Raw genomic sequence first — 8,849 nt, 5'->3', positions numbered from 1 at the left:
AGGGGAAGTCAGAGGGTCTCGCAGCAACTCAGAGAGCCCACAGAAGACCAGACAGCATGCAGAGGAGTCCCACAGCACGGAGACAAAGGAAAGATACAAACAGAGGCCCATGCAGCACTACGACAAAGGCTCCCATGCCGCCGGAGAACCACTCAGGAAGATGTGCGTCGTAGGATAGAGTGCTGGGGGTGGGAGCTGCTCGGTGCATGAAGAAATTCATGGAAGGATGCCAAAAAGCCTTGGCAACTGCAAAACATGTGGTGCAATGGGGGCACTGTCTTGTGTGTGGGGGCAAGCTCTTACCTCCACCAAAGTTGAACAGTAGGACTTCAGGACCGTCGGGATCACTTCAGTCCACCACCTGTTATGGAGGATCCACACAGCTCAGCAGGAGGGGGAATCCACACAGCCGGTTGTCGTTGGAGTAGTTGCCCGCAGAAGCAGGGGAGTGACTCCTTCACCCAAAGGAAGATTCCTTCACTCTTCTGGTGCAGGCTGAAGACAGGCTGTCCTCTGAGGATGCACGACCGGGAAACAGTTGCAGTTGCTGGCAGGTCCTGAAGATACAATGTTGCAAAAGTCGTCTTTGCTTCTTTGTTGCAGTTTGTTGAGATCCTGGAGGATTTAGATGCTGTTTCTTCTGTGAGAAAGTGAAGTGGAGGGTGCAGAGGATTCCTGCTGGAGTCTTGCAATCTGGATCTGAAGAACTACTCAAGAGAGAGACCCTAAATAGCCCGGAAAGGGGGATTGGTCAGCTAACTAGGTAAGCACCTATCAGGAGAGGGCTCTGACATCACTGCTGGCACTGGCCACTTAGATGCTCCCAGAGTTCTCTGCCAACTTGGAATCCAAGATGGCAAAGCCCAGGGACCCTCTGGAGGAGCACTGAGCCCCAACCCTGGGGTGGTAATGGACAGGGGAGTGGTCACTCCCCTTTCCTTTGTCCAGTTTTGCACCAGAGCAGGGTCTGGTGGTTCCTGAACCGGTGGGTTGTAGTTTAGCAGCAATTAGATTAAGCATTAGCAGAAGACATCTTGTATTTGGCAACTATTGTGAACATTTCGCGGAATCCATTTTGTATTCATGGCAGCCATTTTCTCTGCCACATGCTGCCATGTGCTCACCATGTGCTCTGTCCTACCTTTCTGTTAACTACTCTTGAAAATCTGCCTAGTGACAAGTTATATTTAGTATCTCCCACTTTCGCACATGCCCAGTAAAGTCTGCAGCTGTTAGTCCTTGAAAAGTGTTAGCCCCTCCTACCTGTCGACTTTGCATTTCCACATGACCTTATATGTATAGAAGTTTTGCTTCTATAATTGTACCACCTCCTTTTAGCCCCTGTGTGGGTATAAAAGGACCATGCTCTCTCAGTTCAGTGTGCTACTTCAAACCTTACCGAAGGGTGCTGTTTGAACTGTAGTACCACCTCATGAGGTTTAATAAACTTTGGGGGTCATTCTGACTGTGGCGGACGGCGGTCGCCGCCCGCCACGCGGTTCCCGCCGAAAGACCGCGGCGGTCATTCTGGCTTTCCCACTGGGCTGGCGGGCGACCGCCGAAAGTCCGCCCGCCAGCCCAGCGGGAAACACCCTTCCCACGAGGACGCCGGCTCAGAATTGAGCCGGCGGTGTGGGAAGGTGCGACGGGTGCAGTTGCACCCGTCGCGAATTTCAGTGTCTGCTAGGCAGACACTGAAATTCTTTTTGGGGCCCTCTTACTGGGGGCCCTGCAGTGCCCATGCCATTGGCATGGGCACTGCAGGGGCCCCCAGGGGCCCCGCGGCACCCCTACCGCCATCCTGTTCCCGGCGGGAGAACCGCCAGGAACTGGATGGCGGTAGGGGGTGTCAGAATCCCCATGGCGGCGGAGCGCGCTCCGCCGCCATGGAGGATTCTCAAGGGCAGCGGAAAGTCGGCGGGACACCGCCGACTTTCCGTTTCTGGCCGCGGCTGAACCGCCGCGGTCAGAATGCCCAGCAGTGCACCGCCAGCCTGTTGGCGGTGCTACCGCCGACCTCCGCCATGGCGGTAATTACCGCCAGGGTCAGAATGACCCCCTTTGTCTTTTATTTCATTTTCTGTGCCCAATTCTTCCTATATGGTCTGAGGACTTTGTGCAGAGAAGGGTGAACCCCTTGCACTAGTAGGCCTTGCTGAGGATTACTTCAACAGGTGTAGAGTGGATTATGCAAGGAGGGCACCAAATGTGCCCTTCAAAGTATTTCCAGTGGCTTGGGGAGGCTTCCCCTCCCAAGCCTGTAACACCTATTTCCAAAGGAAATCCTTTGTAGTGCCTTCCTGGGCTCAAGCTTTCCAAGCAACAGGAGGGCAGAAACCGGTCTGTTAGGTGGCACCAGCTGGGGCTGCCTGGAAAACCTCCGAAGGCTATAATGGCAGTACTGGGGGTCCCCTAAGGAGCCCCCAGAGTGCATGGGATCATACAACCAATGCTTGCAAAAGTTTGGGATATGATTCTAAAATGTTTGATACCAAACATGCCTATGTTCGGATTTACCATTATGTAGCTGGACATAGGTAGTGACCTATGTCCAGTACACACGTAAAATGCCCCCCCACACTCACGAAGTCCAGGAAAATGGTCCTGAAGGTCGTGGGGGCACCTCTGCTAGTGCAGGGGTGCCCTCACACACAGGTACTCTGTGTCCTGCCCTCAGGGCTGGAGAGCCTGCTATAGGGGTGACTTGTAAGTGACCTGGTGCAGTGTAAATGGCAGTGAAAGGGTGCATGCACCTTTTCACGCAGGCTGCAATGGCAGTCCTGCAGAAGCCTTTGCATGGGCTCCTTACGGGTCGCCAAAGATATGCTGCAGCCCATAGGGATCCCTTGGGAACCCAATACCCTGGGTACCCAAGTACCATATTCTACGGACTTATAAGGGGGCACCAGTATGCTAATTGTGGGTGAAATACTGGGTTACCAGTATGCAAGAACCATAATTTAAGGGAGAGAGCATAACTACTAGGGTCCTGTTTAGTAGGAACTCAGTAGACACAGTCAAACACACTGAGAAACTGGCCAATCTAATCGCTGCTAAACTACAACAGAAGACCCTTTCAGCATTAGCTGAAGACATTCGTCTTTCTGGGATAATCTAAATATTCATCTTGTATATTTATGCTCATCATTTCAGCTATTTCCTTATCTAACATGTGCTGTGCTTTCATTTCTGTAATATTTCTTTTAGTAGGCATACAAGCAGTAATACACATGGAGCAGAACATTGGACCACACTGAATACAGATGTAGCATGTGAAAAATATTGCAATCATTACACACACACCTGACCACCCAACAGGTAGTTGGTAATATCCATAGTTACCACAAACAAAATATGTATTATGTGAAGCTGTAAAACTACTATTATTTACACCCTCAATAGTTAAATTCAAGGTACAATCGCTTATCCCACTGGAATTCTCCCAATGCTACATATACATAAATCTGCTTTAGTTTTTGTAACAGAAATCACAAATTGTTCTTTCTTGTCAGAGTCTCTTATATTTGTGAAGACATATGGTATTGAAACATTGTCCAGTTGATACTCTTCCCATTCCCATTTAGTTCCTTTGGCTTGGGGATACCCATCTTTGTCTTAATAGCATACTTTATTAAGGCGGGAAAAAAAAAAAAAAGTCCGCCCTCTGTACGTTTTCCAGATGCAAACAAAAGTGTGTACCAAGCTTGACAAGAACCATTGTGTGAAAAAGGAAGAGGAAGGAAAGGTGTTCCTCCTTTCTTTTGATGCGCAGGTATCATTCCACATACCCAACAGTTAGTAGTATTTGTAGCATTATGAGTATGACGCAACATCTGAATGAAAGTATTATCGAAGTATGATTGCCGGTGCTTCTGCTCCTGATAGGGAAGCGTAAAGTAATAGTGATCCTCTGGTACTGGAATAGTGGCAACAAAAAAACTCACGAGCAGGAGCCTTCTTTTCAACAAACCAGGTGATTATTTCTATAACCACCAAAACAACAACAAACCCCATAATACTAATGATCAGTTTGTTATTCATTTTAGCAACAGTGATAATCGACCCTTTCAGAAATTAATTAAAAACAATCGTTGGAGCTCTTATCCCTGGGCAGCCGCTGATTTCTTCACCACGGGCCAAGACGGGTGTCACTACTCTAATGCATGGCTGATCCACCCCCTTGCCACATTGGCTCTCCGTTTCCCTAACCCAGGGCGGTAGCTCAACCAGTTTAAAAAAAAAAAAATTCTGATTCTTTCCTCGGTCTCAAATTATATCGCAACACTCCAGAAGTCGTATGGTCCGGGAAGAACTCCGCAGATTCGTCAGGTGATATAGCACGGCCTTTCTCCGTAGTCAAAATCTCTCGATGATCGGTCAGCACAGCAGGTTCCACCAAGGTAGGTAGCACTCTCTTGCAGTGAGTACTATGGACCCAATTCTTTTGGTTCGTCACTCGAACTGCTGTCCTTGTCGCAAGGAGCGCCTGTTCTGGGCCTCGCCACCTTGGTTCCAAGCTGCTTGATATTTCAAAGGACTTAATCATCACCTGGTCACCAGGTCAGAGTTCATGGCCTTCACCTGTAGATCTGTCAGGAAGTGCTTCTCGAACCTGTTGATGAATAGAAACCAAATTGTCGGTTAACTGTGCCAAATAATCATTCATCACGACACAAGGTACATCATATACAGAATTTGGCTTAGGAACTCCCCAAATGTTCATTGGCCTTCCAAACACCACTTCTTAGGGAGTAAGGCCAATTCGAGAGTGTGGCACAGACCTAATAGACAATAATGCCAACGGTAATGCATCCGGCCAAGTTAAGGATGTGGAAACCTGTATCTTCGCTAACTTGAGCTTCAAATTAGCATTATACCTTTCCACCAACCCTGCTGATTGTGGATGGAAAACCACATGGAACTTCTGTTTGATCCCTAATCCTTTCAGGACATACTTAATAACTTCCCCAGCAAAATGGGGTCCGTTATCATTCCATAAAAGTCTGCAAACACCAAACCTAGGGAACAATTCTTTCAAAAGCACCTTTGCTGTGGTAATGGCAGTGTTATCCTTTGTGGGGTACGCCTCTATCCATTTACTGAAGGCACATACCACCACCAAGACATACTTTAAATTGTTGCAGCGTTCAAGCTGAATATAATCCATTTGTAGAACTTCAAAAGGTGCAGCCGGTGTAGCAAACCCTCCCGCAGGAGTACGTGTCCCTTTTCCAGGATTGTATTGTAAACAGATCAAACAAGACTGTACTACTCTCTTAGATGTACTGGAAATTTCTGGATGCTCCCAAACTTGCGTAAGCAACTTCGTTATTGTTGAAGCTCCAACATGTGCCAGCCCATGTGCCATCTGAACCATAGGTTGTACAAAAGCTATAGGCAATTTCCATTTATCCATCTGCTTATTCCGCCAACAGCCCTCATCATCCAATTCTCCTTCTTCAGACCATTGCTCACGTTCTTTCACAGAAGCAGATTTCTGTATATCTAATACGTCTTGTCTAGCATTATGCCAACGTTCAGCTTGTGACTTCACTACATACATAGAAGTAGTACTTCGCTGCATCGCAGTCCCACGTGCTATGCGGTCCGCAAGAGCATTACCTTGCCCTATCTTATCGGTCACTTTCTTGTGTGCACTACATTTCACAATAGCTAGTTTCTTTGGATATGTCAATGCAGTCAAGAGGTTATGCACTAATTCTCCGTGCATTATCTGCATCCCGTGGGATGTGAGAAAGCCTCTCTCCTTCCAAAGCAAACCAAAATCATGAGCCACTCCAAAAGCATAGCGGCTGTCTGTATAAATGTTCACACATAAGTCAGTACTAAGCTCACATGCTTGTGTCAAAACTATTAGTTCAGCCGCTTGAGCTGACTTCTGTAGTATATGAGCTGTCTCCACTACCGTGTGTATCGTGGTGATTGCATATGCAGCTGAAGTCGTACAGTCTGGCAACTTCAAACAAGACCCATCAACCCACAATTCCCTGTCTACATCTGGAAGGGGCGTATCTTGCAAATCAATACGACCCTTTGTCTGTTCTTCGGTAAGGAATATACAATCATATGTTTCTTGTGACTGAGGCTGAGTCACCGGATATGGCAACAAAGTGGCTGGATTTAGTGTTGCAGATCTCTTCAGTGTAATGTGAGGAGCCAGCAATGTCAATTCATATCCTGTCATGCGAGCGCTAGTTAAATGTTGTGTCTTTGTTTAATTTAAAAGACCATCAACCGCATGGGGTACTAACACCAACAGCTTATGTGACAAAACTATCCCTTCACTCTGACGTATTGACACAGCTGATGTGGCAACTGAAAGAAAACACCCAGGCAACGCTCGAGCGACAGGGTCAAGTACTGCTGAAAAATATGCACAGGGACGCTGCTTATCGCCATGTGTCTGTACTAAAACTGACAATGCACATCCATCTTTCTCATGTACGTAAAGTGCAAAAGGCTTCGTGTAATCTGGAGTACCTAACACTGGTGCTGAACAAAGGGCTTGTCATAGCTGCCGGAAAGCAGTCTCATATTCATCTGTCCATGGGAGGGGCATTGGAGTATCTTTCGTCAAAAGTGCTAGCAAAGGTTTGACAATGTGTGAAAACCATAATATCCATTGCCTAAAAGTAAGTAAGACCAAGGAATGCACAAACATCTTTCTGAGTAGAGGGTACTGGTGTGTCTAAAATTGCTTGAATATGATCTGATGTAAGAGCACGGCCCTCCTTAGACAAAAGGTGACCTAAATAGGTTACCTTTGGTCTACAATATTGCAATTTCTTTTGTGACACTTTATGATGGTGTGAAGCAAGAAAAGAAAGTAAGGACAAAGTGCACTTTTCACATTGCTCAGGGGTATCAGCTGCCAACAAATTATCATCGACATATTGTATGAGAGCCACACCTTCAGGCAAAACAAAAGAATCAAGTTGTCCAAAGTCATAGTACAAGAACGAATTGCTCCCTCAACTTTCTCATAAAAGGCGGCTGTATTTTTCCGCGGGTCAGGTAATGCTATTTTAAGTGCCATTACATCTGCCCTATTCCAAGGAGTATACCCCAATTATAAAGAAAATAACCCTTAGCATCAACAGAAGTTTTATCATCACTTGTACTCAATCCTTTAGGAGGAACATACAAAGGCGCGGCCTTCCGCATTGGTTTCGCGTGAACTATCATAGTCTTATCTGTTCCAAAGATGGAAGCTTGCACCCCGCCGGTCTGAGATGTCCGTGCAACTATGTCCACAGCCCTTTTCTCCTCTTGCAAACGGACTGCCACAACACATAATTTCACCAAACGACGGATTGCATCAGCCACCTGGGAGAAAACTAAAATACCATCATGCATTTGCTTATGATCAGCTGCTACATCATCGGGCTCTAACTCATCAGAATATTTCCAATATAGTTCAATAACTTCTGTGCCAAATGCCTCAGTAAAATATAGCTGCTCCTTTTCCGTCCACCCTTTCATGTTGTCTAAAAGTTCAGAAGCAGAGACAACGCTACGAATTGATCCAGAGCAATAGATCTAAGCTCAGACGCACGGTCAGCAGGCAACATAGAGCGACTGTCTCGCATCTTCTGTTGCTCCGAACCGGAGGCCTTAGCTAACTCATGAGGGGCAGAAGGAACAACATACGGAGGTGGAGGGCGATCTAGTAACAAAAAATAATTGTGTGGTTTATTAAGGCTAGGATAGAGAGGTTGCCTAACGGTGTATTGGCCAGTTACCTGTAATTTACGTTCTTTCTCTTCTAGCTCCTTTAAGTAATTTATTTCTTTCTTTCTCATTTCCAATGCTTTCACATATACATCCTTCAGCTGCTCTTTCTCAAGCAAGGCTTGCTCACGCTTCAGTCGTCCACGCACTTCTTTCTCCCACATTCGTACACAGTCAAACATATCTTGCCTAGACCTTCGCTTACACATACATTGTTCCCCATACTCAATCTTTTGCAAATCAAATGACCCATGCATAGGCCGACGTAACTCAGGATCCGCACAAGTGTATTTATTCCATAATGTGCTGTACATTTATAGAAGAAAGACCATATTTAACATACATATCTCTATTGGGCGTCCCCTCTGTGGGTGCCGGTTGCGATTCTTCCAGTCTCAAAGTGGTACCATTACAAAAGCAACACATCCTACGAAGTGCGCTGAAAACAGGCATGCCAAAAATAGTGCAGAATATGCAGTATTATAATCAAAGTAGCACTTATGGTGCCGTTCAAATCAAAATTAAATTGGAGAAAATTCTCCTCATTACCTGCCTATATAAATTGCAATTTATATATCAATTCAAAAGACACAAATTGACTAGTCACCCAAAACACGAGAGCCACAGTAAGTAGTGCTAAACTTCATTACCAAACAAAGGCATCAAAACCCACAGCAAGTGCCGTAAAACGGCTTTTACCAATCACAGGGTGTCCAGGTTCCAACTGCCAAGTTCTAAAATCGACCAAATGGCCACTGCATGACGAATGAACAAAAAGGATCTCAGTCGAGGACCGGCGCCACCTGGATGGTCAAGTCAGAAGGAAGGGAAAAACGCTGTGGTTGCCAAGACTCGGGTCTCCTCAGGCATTGATCGTCCGCAGCGAGATCCCAATCCTTTGTCGCGACCAATCCGTTGGGCGTCCGAGTCGCCGATGAGTCCCTGTTCGGGTGCCAATTTGTTGAAGTAAGCCTCAGCAAGGCCTACTAGTGCAAGGGGTTCACCCTTCTCTGCACAAAGTCCTCAGACCATATAGGAAGAAGTTGGCACAGAAAATGAAATAAAAGACAAAGTTTATTTATGCTCTATTGTTCCAG

The 8,849-nt window shown here is 46.3% G+C and overlaps 1 protein-coding gene across 1 annotated transcript in view; it reads right to left on the bottom strand.

Annotated features, from left to right (window-relative positions):
- Positions 1-1,694: 1,694 nt before the first annotated feature.
- Positions 1,695-8,849, bottom strand: part of LOC138295267 (zinc finger protein 420-like) — an 82,072-nt gene continuing 74,917 nt past the window's right edge. The window contains exon 2 of the transcript XR_011203558.1: positions 1,695-4,612. The gene's annotated coding sequence lies outside the window, so the exon portion shown is untranslated. The remainder of the gene's footprint in view (positions 4,613-8,849) is intronic.

This window comes from Pleurodeles waltl, chromosome 5 (assembly GCF_031143425.1).
Source record: "Pleurodeles waltl isolate 20211129_DDA chromosome 5, aPleWal1.hap1.20221129, whole genome shotgun sequence".
Taxonomy (NCBI): domain Eukaryota; kingdom Metazoa; phylum Chordata; class Amphibia; order Caudata; family Salamandridae; genus Pleurodeles; species Pleurodeles waltl.
This window is presented reverse-complemented; position numbering and strand designations above follow the sequence as displayed.